We start from the raw sequence: 25,915 nt of genomic DNA on the forward strand, positions 1-25,915 counted from the left end.
CCAGCACCCCTCCCACCTCCCACCCTCCCCCCAAGGGCAGGAAGGGGTTCTCATTCCCTTGAGGAATGCCCTTCTTGGCTCCCAGCACCCCAAGGTCCCAAGACCCCGGCAGTGAAGGAGATCCATCCACCACCCATTCACAGGCACCCCCAGGACAGGCCTGTGAACCTCCCTGGAGGACCACGCTGGGCTCTCCCCGCTCTGAGAATGTCTGGAAGGCTTTTTGCCCCAGGACTTGGGCAGAGATAATCCAAGGGCATTGTTGCTGGGATGCTAGGGAAGAGACCCCTCTTGGGGAGCCCTCAGTCCAGCCTCAGCCACCTCCCCAGCCTCAGTCTTGCTTGACCTTCCAGAATTCCTAGACTGGGCCCTGGAGGTGACAAAGAGACCTCTCTCCCCTCAACTTGGCTGCCTGTGTCCACCCCCTCTGATGGGGCCTTGACCCAGATAAACCAGACAAACCAAAGGCAGCCAGCTCGTCGGGAGCAGCTCTGACAGTTAACACGTTCTTCTCCACGAGGCAGATCTGCACAGCAGAGAAAGCCAGCCACACCCGAGTCCCAGCCCCAGCTCACTGCCCCCGTCCCCAAAACAGTCCTTCCAGCTCTTGTTCCTGACATCTCTGTGCTTCCTCGTGAGCAAGGGATCGCCCTTTTTGTGTGATCTTGGCCAAGCCATAACCTCTGAAGCTCAGTCTGTGCGTCTGTAAGATGGAGACAATAATCCCACACCACATACTCCCCGGGACTGCTCGGGAGATCACATGCAGCGGTGCACGTAGGGATGGTGATGACGATGATGATGACAGTGTTACTGATAGCACGTGCAGCTACGGGTGTGTCCATACACTTGATATAAGACCTAAGAAGGGGGCAGTCACAGGACTGGTTCCTGCGCTTCTGGGATGAAGGTCCTTGGAAAGCCAGAAAGGGCATTCTTGGTATAGGAGCCGTGGGGAAAATAGGAACAGTAATGAGACCTTGTTTTGGACCCCCAGCTGTGAAGCAAGGTCTTCCCACACCATAGGGTTGGGGAAGGGCCCAATGTGTGCTGAATAAATGGAAGCTGTTTGTACTGGGGGCAGAGTGAACCTCCTAGTTTGCTCTGGAAGCTGCTTGTGGGCTCAGTCTGGCCCCTAGGGTTGAGGGAGAACCTCATGAGGTGTTACAGGGCTACCAGGAACCCTGCCCCTCAAGGTTTGCCACGCTCCCTGGATGTCATCGGGGCCAGTCTCAGGCCTGCCTCACCTACTGAGTGGGGATTCTTGCCAGGTTCTGCCTTTGGGGCATGTGCTCTGATGAACCTTCTGAATGTTCTCTGGCCTGAGGCTTGGGGCCATGTCTGCTGGGCTGTGAGGGGGTGTGGGGGGCAGCTCATGCTGTGGGTGGAGCCCAGCAATCCGTAATTTTCAAGGGTTCTCCCAAACACACACCCATGAAATATCGGGAAACACCATTCTGAACTATGACCTGCCACCTAATCTAAGTGTGCTGTGTCCTGTGGCCATCCTAAATTTCTTCTGCTCCTTTATTATTCCATAATGTCTCTGACCTCCAGTGTTTCCACATAATGGTTTCCCTGCTACCCAAAACATCCATTGCTTCTCTGACCAGGAAGCCTTCCTTGACACCCACCCCCATCCCTATCAAAGTGCATTTAGGGCCCTTCCCAGGTGCTCCCCTAAGGATCTAAGACTTAGACTGTAATTGCCTGTTGGCTTGTAGGTCACTGCTTCCAGAAAGTGAGCTCCATGAGGAGTGAAAGCACCATTGCAGGTCCAAACACCTGGCACTGCATCTGGCTTATAGTAGCAACCTCTACAGACTGAGTATATGAGGAAATTTGTCTTAGTAACTCCCCAACACCTAATACAGATCATGGCTCTACCTTCTGAGACCACACATCTCTCCCAAGAGACAGAGGTTGTGCATGGCTGGCCACTCAAGGAAGTGGATATGTTTGGGGCTCCTCTCGACGGACGCTTCCATCGAAAACCAAGAGACCAGTGGGTAAGAAGGGCCCCTTCCATTCTGGTCACTGTGGGACAGTTCCCTAGCTCGGCCTCACACCTTTGGTCTTTCTAGGTTGTGGGAAGACTAAAGGTCTGGTCTTCCAGCCTCTAGTGCATGAGATTTTAATGTGCTGAGGGCAGGTTTGAAAAACAGTGTGAATTCCCTTCCTTCAGTGCTCAGAGAATCAAGAGAGAAATAAACGTTTTCAATTTTGACAACTTCATCCCTTTGGCTGGTGATAGTATATGCAAACTTCTTTGCCAATTCATCTGGAACAAGGCTCTTTCAAGCATCAAACCAGACCAGAAGGCTATAAAATGAATACAGATCTCTGAATGACAAACTGGCATGCAATCTTTCTCCAACCCAACATCCAAGGACAGGGCTGGCTCTTGTGAGCGCGTAGCGGGGAGAGCTTGTGGGTGCTGTTAATTTGAGGGGTTTGCTTTTGTTTGTTTGCTTGCTTTTGCTTATTTGGGGGCTTAGTTTGTTCGCTTATTGTTTTTCACTTTTCGTTTTTTCCAATCACCTTTGTGAAAAAAGGCTGTTCTGTCATCTGTCTGCAAGGTCAGGCACAGCCTCTATATTTGAAGTTGGAAGACATAACGGAAATCTAGCACTTGAAAAACCCGAGTGATTTAGGCAAAGAACGGCCATTCCCATTTGTGAAAGATCTGTGGTGAGCCCAAACTTTTTTTTTTTCTTGCGGTACGCGGGCCTCTCACTGCTGTGGCCTCTCCCGTCGCGGAGCACAGGCTCCGGACACACAGGCTCAGCGGCCATGGCTCATGGGCCCAGACGCTCCGCGGCATGTGGAATCCTTCCAGACTGGGGCACGAACCCGTGTCCCCTGCATCAGCAGGCGGACTCTCAACCACTGCGCCACCAGGGAGGCCCAGCCCAAACTTTTCAACAAGACATTACTGATTATGAACTGAAGTCATTACACCCAAACTTATAAGCCACTGGACAAGGACTTAAAAATGAGAGACATTTCATAGGTTTTCCTCAGCCCCACCTTTCACAGCTGCCATCCACCAACAACTTTAAGAACAAACTTAACTTTCCTAAACAAAAATAATTTCATCATTTTGTGTGGCATTAACACCCCGCCACTTCGATATGTTATCTATTATTTTTCTTGTTGACATCCAACCAATTCAGAGCTAAAAATCCATCCTCCAGTTTTTCTGTGGGTCGTAAATCATAGAAAGGTTATATTTTATGAAAGCTGAAGCTGAGGAGTAAACAGCATATTTATATCCAAAGAGTTTCATCCATTAAGCAGCAGTGACAGGGCCCTGTGGGCCAGAATCTAGTTTTCTTACTTAAAAAGCTTAGTTCTTTTGTAGACTCCTGCAGGGACCTATAACAGTTGGAATTGGGTTTTTTATGCCTGTGAGGCCACCGAATGAATGTTACACTTTTCCATTATTTTCTTTTTTCTTCTGAGAAAACTAGGCTACCCGCTTATTGCCTAAAACCTACACCCCATGATCGTACTGTCATAAAATCTGTCTTCTGCTCTTTCCTCCCACATCTTACCAACATCCCCAAACCTTGTTTAGACGTAGTGTCCTACAAGGTTATGCTGCATTTACTGAGATGGGGGAAGGCTCCCTGCGATGATTCAAGCTGATGGGTGGCATACCTGTATAAAACTTCAGCCCAAGGGGTACCTGACAGCTATGACCTCCTCTACCTTACAAAAAATAGAAATAAAAAAGCTTAAATCTTAATATCTCCCTTGTTCATGCCTGCGAATGCCTTAAAGTCTCCATCACGAGGTGGCTGAAATAAAAAGGCGTAAGTCTGGATCTTGCATTTCATATTACTGCCCACTATTAAAATGTTAGTATGACTGCCCCTGGGGCTATTAAAAGATGATGCCCGTGTCCTGTCCGCAAATGGTGTAATTTGTGGTCATGAATCCAGATCTAGATCTATGCAGATAAGGATGTAGATTTCACACCACTATTACATCAGGCAAGTAAGTATAGGTTCAGCGTCAGCACAGTGACCACCCTGAAACTAGCCAAATAATCACTGACAATTAAGAAAATGAAGTATCTGAGTCTCAGTGCTCTCTTAGCCACTTCGCACATATATTTGTTCTTTTGATGTCCTGTGTGAATAAGCGTGCTTCATCTGACTGCTGATGGGCTAAACAATGTGTCTGAGTTGTAATATAGAACTCAATTTGCTGGGTCTGTCATCTGAAAGGCCTGGACAATTTATCGAACACTGCAGATGAAAGAAAGAGAGGGAAAAAAATTTTTAAACTGACCACTTCTAAAATGAAGAAAATAGGACAGTAAAGGGTATTGTAATATACTTTAATCTTCCTTAATGTAGAAAAATATGAAATGCCATTAAATCTTCCTTTGAAATGGATGTTGTCGCATGGCTTGAGCACCCAAATCTAGTTAATGAATCTATTTTTAAGGCAAATAAACAGGAAAGAAGCGGTGAAGGAGTGATCTGTGCATTATACAACTAATTCAGAAGATGAAAGGAAGAAAAATTAAAGTTAAATTCACATAAATATTAGAGGTAAGGAGAATGGTTGCAGGTGTAAAAAGGGAAACCTGCATTTCCCTTTGGCTGGTGTTGGAAACAAGCAGACGCTTTCTTCTCAAGAGCAAAGTCGGGAAAGATGAAAGTGTTTCAGAGGGCCCAATAATTAATATTTTAAAAGGTTTTCTTAATAAAAAATGATCCAACAATAATAGCAATTTAATCATTTTATCTGAAAAATCGATTGCAAGCGTTCATTCGTGAGGAAGTGGCCTTTACGGAATTTGGATGACCTTATCCAATCAGATCTCCCCTTTAATCACTTTAAATGGAGCCAATATACAAAAAAACGCTGGAAGCAGTCCAGATTCGAAGGGCGGTAATCTGGGGAGATTAACAGTCCTCCACAAAGGGCCCACACCCATCTGTTTACCCTTCCTTCTTTGTTGCAGCCAGAACATTACTAATGGAACTCAGACCATGTGACTAAGAGTCTGCTGGGGAGATGGGCTATACTGGGGAGTCTCACTGGTGTCCACATCCACCACCCATGTGGCAAAATGGCCTCGGGGGCATATATCTTCTCCTTAAAATAAAGAAACTTTTAGCAAGTTAACAGAGCACAGAGGATTAATCTTGGGCAAACTTAAATTATGAAGGATGCCAAGGCTTAATACCTATTAACTTTTAAAGCATTATAAATGACACTTTGTCCCAAGAGAAGAGTATATAAAACATTTTCCTCAGACATTTTTTAATGTGATCTTCACATTGGAGCCCCTTTTCTTGTAAGAAACAGATACCCACTCCCTCCTTTCTCTGCTTTGGTTACCACGTGGGCAAACAGGGACATCCCCACCGCCAGACTCCACACATTTAAGCAAACAGTGGACAGCAACCCATCTCTCAGCATCCCAGCTCCATATTCTTAGAACCTGAAGGCCCAGCTTGTGTCTAATGTCCACTTTGGTTCAATTTATAGTCAGGGAACAGATCACATCACATAAATGTGGCTGCAAGGACATGGGGGGGTTGGGGCCAATCCTCAGAGAAGGGGAGAAGAGCCTGGAAGACATCTCAAAGGTACCTTTTGCCCAGAGCAGGGGAACATAAAAATTAAAAGCATGAACTCGGATACCAGAGTGCCCAGGTGTGAGCCTGAGCAAGGGTCCTAACCCCTGTGCACCTCTGTTTCCTCACCAGTAAACTGGGGTGGTAAAGTCACCTGTCTCCTAGGTTGGGTTAATGTGGGGATTAAATGAGTTAATAGAACACTTCTCGAACCATGCCTGGCAGATGGTATAGGGGACGTATCCTTTATAACTGTTGACTATTATCACTGTTATCTTTGTTTGCCCCATTTCTTTACATGAGGAAACTGAACTTCAGAGGAAACTGAACTTCAGAAAGTTTGCACGCCAGGCTCACAGTCATAAGGGGTGGCCTCTAACATCAATCTTCAAACTACTGCTCTGTTTATGCCCCATCAGGGCTGGACTGCGTGCACAGGCGCTCTGGCAGGCTAATGTTTTACACCATTCATTCATTCTTCAACAACTATGCCCTGAGTGCCATCCCAGCTAGGCAGAGAAGGGAGGCCATGGGACAGCGTCCCGCCATGCACTGGACTAGCCCACTCGTCAAAACCAAGGCCTTGGGCTTAGCCAGACCTACCCTCCCAGAAAGCCCATTAGCTCTGGTCACTCAGGCTTGCCCCTCACCTCACCCCAACGGGCTATCTGGAGTGTTCCTTCCAGCCACATTCACTCCTCTGCCTGGGATCAGTGTAGGGACACTTAATTTCTCCATCACAGTAAGCTTCCATTGATGTAAAGCTACCACACAGGGCCTGGCATTAGTAGTTGCTCAATAAATGGTAGCCATTACTGTTCTGAAGGGAAAAACAAACAATGACGGAGCACCTACAGGCTCCGGGGAAGGATGCGGGTCCACACGTGGGGCCAGTGCTGATGCTTTCACACCAAGCCTTGGGCTCAGGCTCCAACAAGAGCCTCTTAGTGCCAAGATGACCAACAATTCTGGACTGGACATTGGTCAGCCCAACCTCACAACACACTCTGTTGTCCAGAGAGCCGTGGACAGGGGCAGGATACCCCAAGCTTTGCTCTAGCCTGGGGCTCTTCTGGGTGCTCAGAGAGTCTTCCAATATTTAACTCAAACTAATCTTTTACTGTACATTGTTTTCTTTTATCATAACCATGTGCCTTCCAAACCAGAACACAGTGGAGACACTCCAGTGCATTAACCAGGGTTGCAGCTTGTTTTTGAGCACATCCCAGAATAAATTTTCTCCTTTATCGCTGTTTAATTGATGGGTATCCTTAAATCTCAAGGTAAGCCATGTTTCATCATTTGCAAGCAAAATTTATTCACTGTATTAAAAAATAATCTAACATGAATTGGAGCTGAGGCTGCTATAAGTTGCAAAGATAACTCATAAACTCAGATTCACAACAGTTTTATGGTTCTTACTGACTGATTTTTAAATATTGTTCATTTGAACTTCTAAAATAAATTTAAACAGTCCTTTTCATCTGTTACATATGTTAGTTCTCCCAATAAAATTATATTTGAAAAAAGACTGAAAGTCTCCTAACAAATCTCTAACGACAATAATGTTGGGGGGTAAGTGTGTCCCAAACAGTGCATAGAATTTTTTTAGTATTTTTTTTTTTACCATTTTTAGTAATTTTAGTATTGGTAGTTTATCTGAAATTCACATTTATCGGGCCATTCTATATTTTACCTGGCATCTCTACCCCATATCCAAACCAACTGATTCACTATACTGAGGTATTTTTTGTTCAGTTTGGTTTGATTTGGTTGGGTTTTGTTAGTGCTAGTTTAGGTTTTGTTTGTTTTTCATTGGCTTCCCTGCCAAATCTCTTACCCTGGGCAGTCTTCGGTTTTCTCACATGAATGAGACAAGTAACAGCCATCATTCTACCCACCTTGCAAAGGGTGAAGACGTAAGAGGATGACAAGAGGAAGAATCCTGAAAGCGGAGCCACCAAGAGGTGACCCTCTGAACAAAGGCAAAATGGGGAGAGCGGTGTGTTTCTTGGGGGTGGCCTTTCCCCTTCCTTGATGGGAACACTGGGACATTACCCCTCTGTTTAAAAGACTATGCCGGTGCTCGCTTTGGCAGCGCATATACTAAAATTGGAACGATACAGGGAAGATTAGCATGGCCCCTGCGCAAAGAGGACACACATATTCATGAAGGGTTCCCTTTTTTTTATGGTTACCAAAGCAGGGGGCGGGGAGAGGGATAAATTAGGAGCGTGGGATTAACATATACACACTACTATGTATAAAATAGATAAACAACGAGGACCTACTGCATAGCACAGAGAACTGTACTCGATATTTTGTAATAACCTATAAGGGAAAAGAATTGAAAAAAGAATAGATATATAGAGATTTAGATAGATATGTATAGATATGTATAACTGAATCACTTTGCTGTATACCTGAAACTAACGCAACATTGTAAATCAGCTATACTTCAATTAAAAAAAAAAAAAGACTATGCCGTAGGTACACGGACAATTAAACACTCAATATGCAAACAGCTCCAGTAAGTTAAAGAGAAAGTTGACAGCCCCCAGTAGAAAAATGATGGGACATGCCCTGCAATGCAGCAGGCTCTAGCGCCTACTAACCGTGCATCTCAGGAAGGGTCCTCAACCTCGCCAAGCCTCATACAGACCATAGGGTCTATGAATGGGGTTAACATAAAGATTAAATGAAATAATACATCCCATAAAACATTTGGTGCTGGCGCTGTTCCTCAGTTAATGAAAGCTGTACTTAATCATCTCAAGAGAAAAAATACATATAAATAAGCAAAAAAACAAAGAGAAAAATTCTACTTTACTAGAAATAAAGTAAATTGAAATTAAAATAACAATGAGGTATCATACTGTACTTATGAAACTGGCAACGATTTTAAGGATTTTAATAACATTACTTAAAGGAGAAAAAAAATGTTCATAAACATTCAACAAATGAAGAATGATTAAATGAATAGTAAGAGAATAAACATATAGACAATGATTAAATAAACAATGAAATTTTTAAACAAATAAGGGAATGGTTCAACAAATTATGAAATTCTTTATGCTGTACATTACAATAATGACCATATAGTATTTTTGTGACAAGAAAAACATTATTGGTTAACGAAACTTGATACTGAAATACTGGGAAGTGAGTGTGGGTTAGGAAGAGATTACAGGATGCTCATTGTATGTGTGTATAACCATCTTTTTCCTCCCCCCTCACCCCTGTTCTTCCTCTTCTGTCTCTGTGTCTCCCTGTCTCTGTCTCTCTCTCTCTCTCCCTTCCTCCCTCCTTCCCAGGAAGAGCAGTGACCCCCAGTTTCCTACAATGCACTGCATTCGGTGAGTGTCCTACAAAAGTGCTGACTGGTGTGGAGTACAATTACGGACGCTTGACATTCTATTTTGAAGCATCCCACATTGAACATCTTGGGGCCACTCTTCCCATTAGAACTACTCCTCGCCCAGCCCCTTGCAGATAACCACTATTCATCCCAAGAGGTGGGGGCCGCCCCGAGAAACGGAGGACCTGGTCTAACTGTAGACACACCAAGAGGGTTCACGCTGGAGCCTCCCAGGCCATTTTCTCTAATCCTACACCAACATCCAGTGACTGCATTCTGCATTCATTCTCCAAAACAAGATGTAACAAGCACCAGACCTTCGGGTCCACTCAGGGAGCCCTCAGTCTGAGGCGGACACTGACCCTAAGTTACAGTACCCCGAGATGCAATAAGACTGCTGCTGTAATGGTGAGGTAGACAAAACAATGAACACCAGGGGAATAAGAATAGGGGTTTGGGAGTCTGGGATGGCTTCACAGGGGGAAAGTGCGGGAGCCACTGGAATGTTTGAAGCAGGGAAGAATATTCCAGACCAAGAGAAGCGCATACTCCAAGCCACCAAACTCGAGACCATGGCAGATCAGGGACCCTACGGGTGTTCAACGTGGGGCGGGGTAGAGGTGGTTGGACCAGGCCGAGCAGAGCCCTGAATGCTCAGTAAGGGGCACCTGCTTCATCCCAGTCATGCTATATAATGGACGGACAGGCAGAGATTGGCCAGGATCGGCTCCTCGTGGACACTCGATCGCGTGTCCCCTCCCCTGCCTCTCTATGCTCAGGGAGAAGTCGGCCTCAAAGCCCCAGTTTTCAGATGGTCACAGCACAGGGTTTGTTCAAACACCAGGACAAGGAAGTTTCTGAGTAACGGTCATCACTTCGGCCACCAGGATAGCAATCCTTCCCAAACGCAGGCCCATAGGACCCTCACCCCCTTCTCTAGACTTGCCTGGAGCACCCAACCTTGGCCCCAGAGTAGATGTCGTCTAGACAGTGGCTGAAGGCCATGTCCCTGTTCTCACCAGGTCAAACCAGCAGCGCAGGGGCTCTGGTGAACTGGGAGCAGCCTCTCTCCCCAATCCTGATCTCAGGTGGCAGCTGGGGGGGCCTGGACACACTGTCCTCCGCCCGGGACAGGGCATGTCTCCAGCCACGTACGGCAACTCCGAGAAAACAAAACAAAGCACCACCATTAACTCCTTGCCTGCACCGGCCCTGCTTTCTTTAAATCCAGTTGCAATCTTAGAAGCCCGACATCGCCTGAAACAAAAGCCTCACTGATGCTGGAAGATGGCTTTGGTGAAAGTAGAGCTTATTTCAGAAAATCAAAGCAAAGAAAAATATTGAATACAATTCAGACGCATAATGCATTATTATGGGCTTTTATGGATTTTATGTATAATTTCATGTAAAGTTAAGAGGCTGAAGCGATCTCTTACATCCAGCTGTATTATCAGCCCAGCTCCAAACAATGTTCCACATCTTATTATGTTCACAGTTGACACACTATCAGAGAAGTGTGCCGCTGTCTTACTGCGCTATTCATTTCCTCATTACTATTTTATAAATATATGATTAACAGTTATTGCAGCTGACTAATTCACATTTATTGCAAATGCAACCCCACAAATGAATACTCAAAGCAAAGAGATGTGGTTTTAGAGTAATTTAAATTTTACAGTTCCATTTACCCTGCTTTTTAATTTACTGCATAATGACCCCATTAGAATAAAGCACATCTGGAAGTTCTTTGGGGAACATTTAATTTTCTGTGGCTTCAGTACTAACAGAACTTGTACCATAAAGCCCACAGATGCCTTGAAGACTGTACAAATTTCCACATTTTATGCCAAGACGCCGGTTAATTGTACAGACGAGACAATTACAGCAAAGAGTGAAGATACGCTTCCCCGTGCTGAGAAGTGAACCGGGATCTCACTCTTTGCGAAGTTTGCACCTCAGAAACCTGAAACCAGCTGTCTGCTTTTCGATGTCCATTTAACTCTGTTCCTTTTCAGGAAAGAGGCCACCTCGGACCGTGAGTTCCCCTGGAGCTTCTCTTGCTTTTCCCACACAACTTTGTCCCAAACCCCATTTGGCCCTCACCGTGTGTAAGGGAAAGCAAGGTAGTTTGCAGAGCTCCAGCAGCCACGAGAGGCGGGTGCACGAGCTGGGCTCAGCCTAGCCTTCATCTGCTCACGAGGACGCTACAGCTGCGGCCAGATTCCAGCAGGCCACATTAGCGGACTCATGCAGAGTATTCAAAATTGATTTGAATATTCAATACAGATCACTGCAGCAGAACTCATGTATGAGAAATGTGAATCCATTGCCATTGATTAGCTAATTTATGTTCTACAACTAATCGAAGCATAAATCTCATTAGCCACAGGTCAGTAAGGCTCAGAGAGAAAAAGATAATCATTTTGGTAGCCTAGTTGGCTGTAAAGACACAATTAGAAGCTGGCTGGTTTTCCAGGATTCTCTGCCCATCCTCCTGGCTCTCAGGCCAACTGTGAAGGGAAAGAAAGGTAGCTCTTCCCCACGGTTCTGCTGGCCACTGTGAAAGACATCTTCATATGTAATGATCCGAGGTGCTTCTTTCATCTCATCCAACAATAACAAACACGACTTTATTGCTTCTAGACGTACATAAAGCCCATAAGCTATTTAGAGCCACCACACGCACTGGAAGTACAACGTTAATTATTACCTTTTCCATATTTTAAGCATTGGGTCAATATCGGCTTTCACGGCTGGGGTTGCGGGTGGGAGACGGCCCAGGCTTTCCATATTCTGATGTTACATGCATTTTAAAAACCTCCCTTTGTGAAGCACAGGGAAGCCATGCATTATCACATTAGGATTTGCAGTTTAAACCTTGAGCCCTGCTCAGTCAGTTTTGGGCAGAGATTTTTAACCAATCTTAAATATGGAAGATGACAGGAAAATGACCCATTGAGAAGAGAGCAGAATCCTGTTTTAACTCCACAGTAAGAAGCAAAATCCCTGATATTGATCAAATTAGGATGGCCAGGGCTTCCCTGGTGGCGCAGTGGTTGAGAGTCCGCCTGCCGATGCAGGGGACACGGGTTCGTGCCCCGGTCCGGGAAGACCCCACATGCCGCGGAGCGGCTGGGCCCGTGAGCCATGGCCGCTGAGCCTGCGCGTCCGGAGCCTGTGCTCCGCAACGGGAAAGGCCACAGCAGTGAGAGGCCCGCGTACCGCAAAAAAAAAAAAAAAAAATTAGGATGGCCAGCAGCAAGCCCCTCGTGCTAATCTCTGCTGGTGATGCCTACGGGACAGCATTTCAAAGGGACATGGTTTCAAAAGTGTTGGTATAAACAGAAAAGCAAGATTCCTGGTGGACTAGCCTTCTGCTGGGCATGTAGCCCCTCTGTGTCTTTTGTCATAAAAGACAATGGATTAAACTGGGGACCTTTGCTAAATGACCAGGAACAGAACCCAAAGTGAGATTTTTCTGAAAAAGCAAATAAGAAAACAACACACCAAACTCCAGATGTTTTCACTGACCCATGATTTCCAGGTCATTGCAATGTCACACTGGGTCCATAAAAGGCATTACTGTTGGCCGGCCAATGCATCTCTTAGGAGTGTTAATCCATATTCTCTTGAAACAAAGGACCATCCACATTCCTTCAGGTCCACTGTAGTGAGGAGCAGGGCATTTTTAACACAGAGGGCTGGGAGCGGAAGAAACGGGCATCTCATCGTCCCCCACTAGGACCTGGTACTAAACCGCCGGGCAAAGGGTCATCGCATCGTAAAACTGAAAGAATACTCCACGTTTTCATTTTTTAATTTTACTTCCTTGAAAACTCTCTAGAACTATGGCCATTTTGATGGACTAGCTCCCTCCCACTCAAAGCCACTGTGTCCCCAAACCTGTAGAAAATAGAACATGCCAGTTGTTCTGACAGCACCATGTCCTTACAGACAGATTAACTGCCTTGAGGCTGAAGCTCACCAGGTTCCCCCGTCGCAGCAGCTTTATTTTTTATGTTAAAGAGGTTTTGTTGTTTTTGTTGTTGTTTTTGCGGTACGCGGGCCTCTCACTGCTGTGGCCTCTCCCGTTGCGGAGCACAGGCTCCGGACGCGCAGGCTCAGCGGCCATGGCTCACGGGCCCAGCCGCTCCGCGGCATGTGGGATCCTCCCGGACCGGGGCACGAACCCGCGTCCCCTGCATCGGCAGGCGGACCCTCAACCACTGCGCCACCAGGGAAGCCCTGCTAAAGAGTTTAATAACAGGCTACACTGTACAACACTAATATCGGACATCAAGTGGGAAGAGAATCCCCAAGGGATCGCAGGTGGCCAAACCAGTTCCCCTCCCCAGGAATTCCAGGCTGTTCTCTTTCGTATGTGACCACACTTGAAGGGCACCAGTTTCCATGTGTAGTCCCCCGCCTTTCCCAGGATGTTGCCAAATGTGTTAGATCGTGGAAGGAGCCTGCAACCCCTTTCAGGCTCTTCTCTCACGAGAGCATCCCCTCTTCTCCCCGCCAGCGTGAGCTCAGCCTCTCTGGTTACATTGTACAGTGGTCTCTTCACTCCCACCTTCCAGGGAGCCCACCAGTGACTGTATCTGCAGCTAGTCAAATCCTAGCCCTTCCGTGCACTCTGTTGTTATTTCTGTTTTTAATTATGCAAAACTTGACACACAGAAGAATATATGAAACACGTGTGCAAGTTATGAAGCATAACAATAACATACACGTCATAAAACCAGCGCTCACCCAGAGAGACAGAACGTTACCAAGGCTGGTAGTGTTATCTCTTTGCTCCATCTCAGTTCATCCCCTTGCCTCTTCCGAAGGGTTAGCCAGGATCTGGAATTGTGTGCTTATCATTCCGTCACCTAAGCAATATTCTTTAGTGTTGGTTGCTTTCCGAGTTTTATCAAAATGGCATTTTCCTCTGTGTGATCTTCTGCAGGTGGCTTGGTTCACTCAGCATCACGTCTCTGAGATTCACACAGGTTTTTGTGGTTATAGCTGGAGCTCATTCATTTTCACATACATATAATGTTCGTAGCCCATTTAACCATTCTCTTATCAATGAATATTAGGGTGGCTTCCCATGTTTTGCTTTTCCCCCCAGCACTGCTATGAAAGTCCTCAGAGCGCATGTCCTGCTGTACACGGACAAGAGTTCCTCTGAGGTCTAGGATGTACCTAAGAGTGGGCTGCTGGTTCGCACATACTTAGCTATACAAGACAATGCCAATTTGTTTTCCAAAATGTTTTTCTACTTTACCCTCTCCAGCAATATGTAAGAGTCCCCATTCTCCACATCCTCACGGAGGCATGGTATTGTCAGACTTCTTCGATTTTGTCAACCTGGCGAGAGTAAAATGGTAAGTCTTTGTGGGGTTTGTGTCTAAATATAGCTATATCTTTATTATCTTAAGGTGATGAGGAATACTCAGGAAGAAATCAAAGAAGAAAGAGAACTTCAGTAACTGATTATATGGAAAAAGCAGGACTGCTCACACCAGGTTACTGGTGATTTGATCATTTTTTTTCAAGCTTTATTGAGATATAATTGACATATAGCAAACATTGTACAGATTTAAGGTGTACAATGTGATGATTAGATTTTTGTATATATTGTGAAATGATCACAATAAGGTTAGTTAACACATCCATCACTTCACATAGCTTCTTTGTGGTTTTAATTTGCATTTTCCTAATTACAAATGAGGTTAAGCATCTTTTCATATGTAATTGGCCAATCCTTTTTACTATTGCCTAAAATGTCTATATGAACAAGTCCTTTCCCCATGTTTCTATCACATTGTTTGTTTGTGTCTTATTATTTCCCATTTGTCTATATCCTGGATACTAATCCTTTGTTATTTATGCTGCAAATATCTTATCCAACTTTTTGTTGAAAGAAGTTCTGAATTTTAGTGTAGTCTAACTTATCAACCTTTTTGCATTTTGCTTAAGTAACCCTGTCCTACCTTGAGGTCATAAAAGGATCTCCTCTATTTTCTTCTTAAAATGTTCAAGTGTTGCCTTTTAATTTAATCTATCACATTTAATCTATCTGGGATCGATTTTGTGTATGGTGTGAGGTAAGGACCCATTTCACTTATCCCACGTGGTTAACCAGTGCTCCCAGCCTTTTTACTGAGTTGTCTATGCTTCCCCCTCAATGGTCGGCAGTGTCATTTGTGCATGGTCTGCATCCAGGCTTTCTATTCAGTTCCGTTAGACATCTGTCTATTGTTGGGCCAGTACCACACAATCACAATGACTGTAGCTGTATAATACATCCTGACGTTTGATAGGGCAGTCACTCCCCACCCCCTTCACGCATACACAACTTTTATTTGGCTATTTTCAGTTTGGTCAACCCGCTTTCCAGGAGCAAAAAGAAGAAGGAGGAGGAATAAAAGGAAAAGAAGAATGGTAGCTGATTTCTATGTGCCAACCTCTGTGCTAAGAATCTGACATATATTATCCCATTTAAACCCAATAACTCTTAAAAATATTTATTTTTTTACCTTTATTTCATAAATAAGAAAAATGAGGGCTTCCCTGGTGGCACAGCATTTGGGAGTCCTCCTGCCAATGCAGGGGACGCACGTTTGAGCCCTGGCCCGGGAAGACCCCACGTGCCACGGAGCAACTAAACCCATGCACCACAACTACTGAGTCTGCGCTCTTAAACCCGTGAGCCACAACTACTGAGCCCGCGTGCCCAGAGCCCGTGCTCCGCAACAAGAGAAGCCACCGTAACAAGAAGCCTGCACACCGCAACGAAGAGTAGCCCCCGCGTGCAGCAACAAAGACCCAACTTGGCCAAAAATAAATAAATTTATTTTTTTAAAAAAAGAAAAATGAGGTTCAGAATGGTTTAATGACTTGCCAAATTTAAACACCAAATAAGCAGCAAAGATGCAAATCCTAACTCAGTCTACTGGACTCTCAAGCCAGTGCTCTTTCAGTTCCACTGGGGAAGCTTAGATTCCCAGAATCGTGGTAAGAATCTCTGCTTTAGATGCCACCAGACTTGCACCTTTTCTCTGCCCTGCTTGGAAACCGTGGCTGGGTGTCTGAGGCTGGGCCTTCACCTGAGAGCTTCGTGAAGCTGACCTGGCTGCTCCGAATTCCTGCCTCTGACACAGATCCTCCCCAGAACATGCTGTCAGCCTGGAGAACTGTCCTTTGTGGAGCATTTCTCTTTAATCGTGAAGCATTCTCTGCTCACCCTGGATTGTGGAAGGGATAGGAGGAAGCAAAGTGGAAACTATTCCAGAAGAGATTCAACCTTCTACCTACAGCTTTTGCTGAGAAACTCAAGAAAATGCCCAGCACTGTCCTTTTCAGATGAGAACAGCTGAGTTCTCCATGCCCATAATAAACCCAACCCGCCTGGTGGAGTCACTGGCGTTAATTACGTGGTTGAGGTTAAATATATTTTATGGACGAAAGCAATGATAGACGGGTTCTTCGCACAAAAGATTTCAGTTCATTTGAGATTTAACCATTTTTAAATTTAATAATTTTTTTAAAAGCCATGATTGTAAAGGTCAGATCTAATTCCACTGCCTATTATGAGCAGCCAAACCCGAGGCTGCAGCTCGGAGCCAGCAGAAGATGACTCAGGACTGGGGGATGAGACAGCTGGACGAGGAAGGGACAGGCCTCTGCGTGCGACTGCAGGTTCGTGCAAAGATCTGCTGCATCAATTACGGCTGGTCTCGTTTCCTGTCAGGTCTAATGGCAAATGTCTAATTTACTTTTCCAATTTTATCACGGTATTTTCCCTTTCAGTGTTCATCTACCGTCCTGATTTCCTTTGCCAACTGCCCTGCCTGTGTCTGTGAATTTATTTTTAAACAGTGTTAAGAGGCCTTATGTTACATTTCAAAACCAATCCAAAATATAACAGGATGCTGTCTGGAGCAGCAAGGCAGGATAGTGGGTGCACACATGTTGACTTGCTGGCCACTGAGCCACTGGGGAAAGTCAGTCCACGAGTCAGAAAGAGGTACCAGGAGACTCCAGCGAGGCAGGATAGTGGGTACACACATGTGACTTGCTGGCCACTGAGCCATTGGGGAAAGTCAGTCCACGAGTTAGAAAGAGATACCAGGAGACTCAGCTATGAAACCCACCCGCTCCAGGAGATCTTTCCGTGGCTCTTCTGGTTCTGTGCCCGGATCACATGGCTAGTTGGCACAGACCCATATCGTCACCCCTCTCCCGACACCTCATTGCGTTTACCTAGAGCTCCTGGTCACTGGGCCTGGTGAGGGATTTGCAGAGGAAGTGGGAGGGACCCTCACACCCCAGGACTCTGAATGCAAGCCGGGCCACAGTCCCCAGGGCTCCAACTCTGCGGTACCATGATCCATGCCTTGCCCAAAGTGGGCATTTGCACTGAAAGTGCAGCCTGGCTCTCTGTCCACTGGGCTGGGAAGGAGGCTCTAATAGGGGACATTTTGAAATAGTTCAGTCCAAGAAACTAAATTCTCCAAAAGCTCCCTTAAAGAAAACTGTGTAAAACGAAATCCATTGAAATGTACCACCACCAAGGTCCTCTTTGGAATTGTTGCCAAATCTCCCTGCTTCTAGTCTTGCCCTGAGGTTGAGGGATTCATTCTCCACTGTGTAGCCAGATGATGTTTCTAAAACACCTGTCTGATCATCTCCCTCTCCCCTGCCTCCCCTGCCATGAGGCTCCCCATGGCATTGGGGCAAAGCCCACCACCCTTAGCCTGGATCACACGTGGCTGCAGGATCCGGCCTCTGCTGCTGCTCCCCTCTCCCCTGTGGTCCAGCCGCACTCAATGCTCTCTCGCAGCACTGGATCTTAGCACAGGCTGAGCCCTCACCCTGGAACGCACTTCCTGTCCCCACCCCTAACAAAGCCCTGCCAACTACCTAGTGAGCCCTTAGTAGACGACTAGACAGCAAGCCCTCTACTAAGCACTTCAATGACATTACCTACTTTTGTTCTCCACGGCCCCAGGTAGATGTTTTAAAGATGGAAAAACTGAGGCCCAGAGATGGTAGGTGATTTATCCACTGTAGCACAGTCAAGGCCAGGCTGGGATGCTGAGATGCTGCACGGCCTTCCTTATCCACCTTCCACTCCAGGAGATAGAGATTGGGGTGCTCCTCTGTACCCCCATAGCCTTCTGTGCTGTGTTGTACTCGCCGATTGACCCCTAGAAAGCAGTCCCCCTGAAAGCATTTGTCTTTGTGTCCCCAGCTCCTGACCAACGCCTAGCACACCGCAGGTGCTCAGTTAACATGTACCAAAAAAAAAAATGGATGAACCATTGGAAGAGATACTTATTGGTAAATGGATTTGTTATATAACAGCCACAGAAGAATACTACGGAGCAGTGTGCTGTGTAGTTACTCTGGAGAACGCCGTGGGGACATAGCCACTCAGTACCCCAGTGATGGCTTGAGAATTGGAGGGTTGTCCTTGGCAAGTTTTGGTCCCCAGCCCCTCCTCTCGTGCCACCCAGCATGCTTCTCGGTTAGCTCTCAGTGCCATTCGCTGTATAATCGGGGCCCAAGTTTGAGTATTCTCTATTAAACATATTATTAGAAAGATAAATGGGTTGCCTGATCCAATGTTTTTTGAGGCACATGCAGGTAAATTACAGTTATCCAGATGTTTAGCAGATCCGTGCCAAATCATTTAAAACGTAAAACAGATAATTTCCTTAAGCCTTATTTTCAGTTTCCCAAGGATCAGTCCTTGGCAGCTGGCTGGGCAGATGAATGCTGGAGAAAAATTAAGGGCTGTCTGTATCTTTCAAATTGACATGAAGAGCAGTTGGGTTCTGCTAGAGACTAAGAATGACCACAAAATGTAATTATGATTGTAATGAGAATGGGTTAAGCTTAAACTATTTCTCATTTTCATTGCAGTCACTGCTACAAGATGGAGTGGAGATTAATGCCGGGCCATTTCCTGTGCTTGTTATACTCTTTGTCATTAGAATAAAACATCATCATTTGAGCATCTCATGTATACTGAGAAGGATGGCCAGGGAGGGGTGGCCACGCTGAGCACCGGCCAACTCTCTGTGCTCTGATGGGCCCCTCTGCAGTTGGCATGGGGAACAGGGTAGATTCGCTGTAGCCCAGAGCACCCATCCCATCTCACCATTCTGCAGCCCAGACCGAGACTTAGAGCCTCATTCTCTTCAACTGCAGAAGGGGGACAAGGGCACAGTTCTTCCCAGGGCTGCTACAGCTCTCCACAAAGAAATGGCTTATGAAGGGCTTTGCAAACTACAAAGCACTTTTCCCCTGCAAGAGAGGAAGATAACGCGGGTGCCGGCTTCTGAACTAAAAAGATCTGAGTTCATTTTCCAGATCAACAGCCCTAATTGTGTGAACTTGATCAAGACATTTGACACTGAGAGCCTCAGTTTCCTCATCTGTAAAATGAGGATAGACCACCCCCCCCATTAGGGTCTTGTGAAGAGTAAAAGAGGTGACGATTACCACGTGCCTGAAATGGGGTCTGACGTATATTTAGTGTCCCGTGAGTGGTGGCTTAATTGTGGGGGATGGTCATTGCCAATGTCGTCATCTCCATTATTAGACGCAGACTCACGAATATTCTAAAACGGTACAATTAACAAGGCTGAGGATCGTTCACTCAAGTCAGGAGTTTTGCATCACAGAATTCTTTGTTTGACCAAAGTCTTACCTACAAGTCCCACCTGTGAAACAGGAGGGAGCAGAGCTGTTTTGGTTCAAGAGGAAGTGGGGGGCCCAGGGCCCATCATCCAACTGCTGTCCCCAGCAGCTCCTAAGGGTGCAGCTCTGGAGAGCCCAAGTACTAAGCGAATACATTTTTTGGTCTGGATCTTGCAGCCCGTACCTGCCGCCTGGCTCCCTGGAATTCCTCCTCATCCATTATGGGGCTCCCCCAGGGTCACCTCTATTTGACATCCCCAAGCAGAGTTAGTCCCTGTCCCTTGTGGGCTGAGTTGGTATTTAGCAGCTGGGAAGGACCTTGGCAGCCACATATTTCTGAAAAGTTGTATAGCAAACATTACCAACTCCAAAAGATTTTCATCACCCTGAAAAAGAACCTGTGCCCATTAGCTGTTACTCCCCATTCCCCTCCCCGCACCAGCACCTGTCAAGCATTACTCTACTTTCTACCTCTATAGATTTGCCTATTCTGGGCAGTTCATACAAATGGCACGGGACCTGATCAGTAATACATGTCTGATAAATGGATGTAAGAACATAAGAGTAAGAATTTCAATTAAAAAAGTATAAAGTTTTTAAAAAGATTTCCTCACCAAACATCAAGTGTTTATTGATGTGATAAATTACGAAGTACCAAACACTCCCTATGAAGTATTCTTGCCCCCAAAATGTTCATTAAACCTAACTTCTAGCTCACGGGAAATATAGGACATAAAGGTACAAGTGAAATGACACCACAAGGAAGCAAACAGACAAATTCAGAATGTAGAACATTCTAGAGGACAACTGATTATTTTCTCCAATGGGTCAATAACTTGTGGAAAAAAGGTGTGTGAGTGAGGCTATTCTAGAATAAAAGATACTTACGAGGGACTTCCCTGGTGCCACAGTGGCTAAGAATCTGCCTGCCAGTGCAGGGGACACGGGTTCAATCCCTGGTCCAGGAAGATCCCACATGCCGTGGAGCAACTAAGCCCATGCACCACAACTACTGAGCCTGCGCTCTAGAGCCTGTGCGCCACAACTACTGAAGCCCACGTGCCCTAGGGCCTGCATGCCCCAACTACTGAGCCCGTGTGCTGCAATTACTGAAGCCCACGCACATAGAGCCTGTGCTCTGCAACAAGAGAAGCCACCACGATGAGAAGCTCGCACACTGCAACCAAGAGTAGCCCCCACTCGCTGCAACTAGAGAAAGCCCACCCACAGCAAGGAAGACCCAACGCAGCCAAAAAAATAAATAAATATTAAGTAAATAAATAAATAAAAGCTACTTAAGAGATAACTGGGAGATTCTATTGTTTGCTTTAAAATATAACCCCAGTCAACCCTTTCCTAAAGGCCCCTCTCTGTAGAAGGATTTCACTCCCAGCCCCTGGAGAGCAGGAGGAGCAAAAGAGAGATGAGAATACGGGACATGGATACTTCCCAGATGCAGCTTGACAAGCCTTTGCATGTCACTCTCTTTTCCCAGAAATGGGCTGTTCCTTCAAGCTGGGCCTGAGGATAAAGCGCTGAAGCCAATCCGTGACAGATGTGAAACGTGAGCCAAGAAAGAAAGCTTTGTGGCCAGAAGTCACTGAGATCTGGGGGTCACTTGTTATGACAGCATAACATGTCCTAAGCTGACTAACATAACAACCCCTATCAGATACTAACATGAAATAACAACCCCTATCAGATATTAACATGAAATTGTAGTTGTAAAAAAATGCTCATAGTTTGTAGAAATGCATATTTTAGAAGGTAGGGATGAAATGTCCACATGATAGGCAAAATTCTAAGCTAGCCCCCAAGATTCACACGCCCCTGCTGTACCCACTCTGAATAATGCCTTCCCCCTGAGTAGAGGCAAAACCTGTGAATATGATGGTATATCACTCCCGTGATGGGTTGCTAATTAGTTGACTTTGAGTTAATCAAAAGGAAAATTACCCTGGGTGGGCCTGACCTAATCAGGTGAGCCCTTAGCTGAGGGTGAAGTGTCAAAGAGATTCTCCTGCTGGCCTCAAAGGAGAAGCAAACAGCAATGTTGGGAGCTGCCTATGGAGAGGACTGCCTCTAGCAGCTGGGGACTTCAGTCCTACAACCACAAGGAGCTGAATTCTGCCAACAGCTACATGGGGCTGAGGCCCCTGAGCCTCAGGTGAGACCCCAGCCCTAGCTGACATCGGGATTGCAGCTTTCGGAGACTGAGCAGAAGATCCAGCTAAGTTGTGCCCAGGTTCTCAAACCACAGAAACTGTGAGATAACAAATGTGTGTTGTTTAAGCAGCTAAATCTGTGGCAATTTGATGCACAGCAATGGAAAAGGAACACAGTGTCTGTGATTCGCCTCAAAATAATTCAGCAAAAAACACGGGAGATAGGCAAAGCAAACATGGCAAAATCTTGTTAATGCTTGAATCTGAGTGATGGGTAGATGATGTTCATTATACTATTCTGCCCAGTCTCATGAAGATTTGAAATTTTTCATAATAAAAAATAGTAAAGTATGCCAGAATGTCATCTCCCTTAGGTCAAGGGCCCTGACAATTCTGTCCATCACTGTAACTCCAGCAACTAGCACCGCGCCCGGCACATAGTAGGTGCTCCGTAAATAGCTGTTAGATCAATCGACTGATGTACAGGTATGTTACAGTTTATGAACTCACAACATCTTTTTGCATTAACTCCATTTTACAGATGCAAGAACTGAAGCTCGGGGAGTTTGTGACTCAAAGTTGTGTAATGAGTAATTGATGAGACTAGGATTCGGGTCTTCCAGTTCCTGACCAAAAACCCACTGGTCTCTCTTTGGAGTATAATATCTGCTGTCCAGGTTTTCTTTGGGATTTAAATAGCTGCTGTTTCATTCCGGTTTATCAGGAGAATTTACGCACACCACCCCGGTCATATTGAGACATCCGTTAGAAAACCCAGCCAGGCAGGTTAAATGTTAATTTCCTTTCTACTGTACCATTGCCTAACCTCCTTCCATGAATCAAAGTGAGTAAAAGGTTCTTCACTTACTGACATAAAGCAAATTGAACAAATTATGTTACTTAACTGAAGACGAACTAGTCCTGCCGGTGATTCTGGTCCAGCCTGAGCTGAGCTTTCTCTCCTTATTAACATTCACTTCCAAATGAGGTTTGGATTTTTTAATGGAATGTTGCGCTGACCTCATTAGCATATCTGACTGCATCACATCGGTGGCCTTATTCCCAGGCACTGCTTCTAGGTAACCCAGCCGCCTCTGCCCGCTTCTTAGCAGCCTATGAATCACAGCCGTAAGCAGGCCATGAATCAGAGCCGTAGGTGGAAGGCATTTCTAACGATGAGATCAGCAACTTTGGAGTGCACAGAGGGCTCAGAGTGAGCAAAAGCCTTCCTAGATGTTAAATAACTAGCACAGACGGCTGCACATTTCTTTTTCTCGAAAAATGCTGATCACAGAGAGCGGGAGTTTTAAGCTCTCATCCAGGCCCATTTTGGCTTCCTCGGGCTGGACTTCTGGGGGATCCTGGGGGAGCCGTGTCTCTGAACACAAGTCGTGCACAGACACACGTTGGTTGGTTATTGTTGGAAGGACTGCTATCTGCACGGAGCGTGTGTGAAAAGCCCGATGCCCTCCTGGTGAGGCTGGACGATGGGACAAGATCTTGCTGGGGACTCAATGGCCCCAGAGAGGGTTGTGCTCTGCCCCTCGCCACTCTGTATTTGGGCCCCCTAATTCACCTCTCTAGATCTTATATTCTTATTTCTGCCAAGTGAGGATGACAATAACCATTCTTGTTAACCCTATTTCACAAATGGGGAAACTGAGGCTCACAGGGGAAGCCATGATAAGGCCAAGCCTGGAGCCCAGACCTGCGCAGTTCCAAAGCCCAGGATGTTTCTCTATGGAACACGAGGTCTCAGGAACATCCTGTCACTGGAGGAATGCATTTCTGCAGAGGAGTCAGGGAGCTAACAAATGACACTTGCAGTTCCCATCGCTAACTTGCTCCCTCGGCCTCCCACAATGCTGCGTGACCTGAGGAACACTCAAAGGAGAAGAACTTAAAAGCCACTTTAAATTTCAGACCAATTCAATCTGGGGATATCACTCGTGAGGTGTAGCTTCTAGACGAAATCTCTAAATGACTAATACTCTTCTTTGTCCATTTCAGGGGAAAATGAATGTTGCCGCTAACACTTGACATCAATCGCCCGATCACATGTTGTCACATCATTCCTCAGCTCTGTGACAAAGGCAGAGGAAAGAGTCCACGGCTGAAATTGTGCTGTTGGGCGAGGATCCAATTTAGGAACTCTGGCAATGATGGAATTGGGAACAAAATGAAATTTGGCTAAAGAAGCTCCATGTAATGGGTCATGTTGAAGAGGAAATGGAAATAAGAGGTTCATGCTTTATAAGGATGGCCATTCATTTCACGTCTAGTTTTGTAAATTCTATCTGTGTATTAACTTGGTTCCAGGATGCCACTGATGAGCCTGTCAGGGAAAGTGACTGGCCACAGGGCAGAAATGGTGAGGTGTCCATTACTGAGTTCCTAGGGCAGGCCAGGTCCACCACCTGCAACTTCAAAATCAGGCCTCCGCTCTTCCAGTTCGCATACCCACGAGGAATTATTTTTCTACTGCCAACAACAAAAAAGAGGAATCCTCTGAATCTAAACCAAGGCCAGTGTGTGGAAGTTGGTAACCAGAGCTAAACTGGAACTGCCAAGGCTCAGAGATACTTTTGCAATCTTCTCGTGACAGGAGAACAGGTGAGAGATTCCGAAGATCACCGTGAAAGGTGTGGGGTCAGTGGTTTCTGTTGGCTTCTGTGCACACCATTTTGCTGTAAGTGACTTATTTATATAGGCTGCATTTCTCCGTCATGACCCAATTTTGCAATGATATGATTGGCGGGGCATGGGCAGCTTTGGCCAGGAGAGAGCAGGTGTATCACAGATATTAATATTCAGAGAAGAGAACAGTCAGGACTTCATTCCTTCTTCACTGTCCGAGGAAGGATGCAGAGAACCCAGGGTTTCTGGGCCCCCGACAAGCTTTTCATTCCTGCCCTGCACCTGGAGCTGGTCTTCCGGAGGCAAGTGTGAAGGTGACAAAGGTGAATGATGGGGGGCGTCCCTGGTGGCGCAGTGGTTGAGAGTCCGCCTGCCGATGCAGGGGACACGGGTTCGAGGGATAACCCCACCCTCCCACCATAGGGATATACTTTTATGGCCATGTCTTTGAGGAAACAGCTTGGCTTGTCCCCATGGTCCTTCTTGCATTATCTATGAAAGGCATGTTCTATGTTATTGACTGTCGGGGGTTAGTATCAATAGAGAGCAGGGACCTAGTCATGGATTAAGGTTTTTTACAGTAATTCTCATAGACATACTTTCTCTTTAGAAGTTCTTTCTCCACAGGTTGTGCTTTCCTGGGATGCAATCTTGACAGATACCATGGAGCCCCTTGAATGAGCAGCAGCGGTGAGAAGAGCGGGGGCTGCAAAGGCGGCAGAGACTATGAAGGTAGAAGTGACAGGATCTGATGACGGATGAGGTAGGTTTGGGACAAAGTGGTGAGAAGACCAGAAAAATAACTGAAGTCTCAAGTCTGGGGAAAGGATGGTCCCATTCGCAGAATAGGCACCTAAGGAGGAGATGTAGATGGCAGAAATGGACGTGATGCTGATGGACACCCCAGGGGACACCTGGCCTAGAGAGAAAGGTCTAGGCGGGAGGCGCCGTTGTGCCGATGACACAGTAGATGAGCCCTACAATCACGTGGGCTCACCAAGGGAGACACACACATGTAAATATTTATTTGGAACCATTTCTAAATCTGCATAAAGGGTGAGAATTTTAATTACCCACAGAAATGAATGGAAATGTGATCAAGACCCCTAGGAAAAAGGGACCTCTTTCCTGATGGGTTCTTGTCAAAATATACATGGCCGCTTCCTCATCATTTAATTGGGTGGGCTAATCTCCTCCCAGATATAAAATATTGACGTGAGTTGCTTATTTTCCTAAAAGCTCTAAGTTCAAATGCGTAGGTTTGTGTTTTCCTGTAATTAGCATGCTGTATCTATTCAGAATAACTGCGACATCCCTTCCTGGTAATGAAAAGTGATTAATGACCAATTATAGCAAGTATCCAATTTCGTGCAGTTTACCACTGGTCTGTACCACTGAATTGCTAGCGTTCTAATTGCAGACATTAAAAGTTCTAGGTAATTATTGCTGAAAGA

The 25,915-nt window shown here is 45.9% G+C and overlaps 1 non-coding gene across 1 annotated transcript; it reads left to right on the forward strand.

Annotated features, from left to right (window-relative positions):
- The first annotated feature begins 7,682 nt into the window (after positions 1-7,682).
- LOC112403889 (U6 spliceosomal RNA) lies at positions 7,683-7,789 on the forward strand. The gene has a single exon (XR_003004002.1). It is a non-coding gene; the product is annotated as a U6 spliceosomal RNA (small nuclear RNA).
- The last annotated feature ends 18,126 nt before the right edge of the window (positions 7,790-25,915 follow it).

The sequence above is a fragment of the Neophocaena asiaeorientalis genome, unplaced genomic scaffold (genome assembly GCF_003031525.2).
Source record: "Neophocaena asiaeorientalis asiaeorientalis breed wild unplaced genomic scaffold, Neophocaena_asiaeorientalis_V1.1 scaffold108, whole genome shotgun sequence".
Lineage (NCBI taxonomy): Eukaryota > Metazoa > Chordata > Mammalia > Artiodactyla > Phocoenidae > Neophocaena > Neophocaena asiaeorientalis.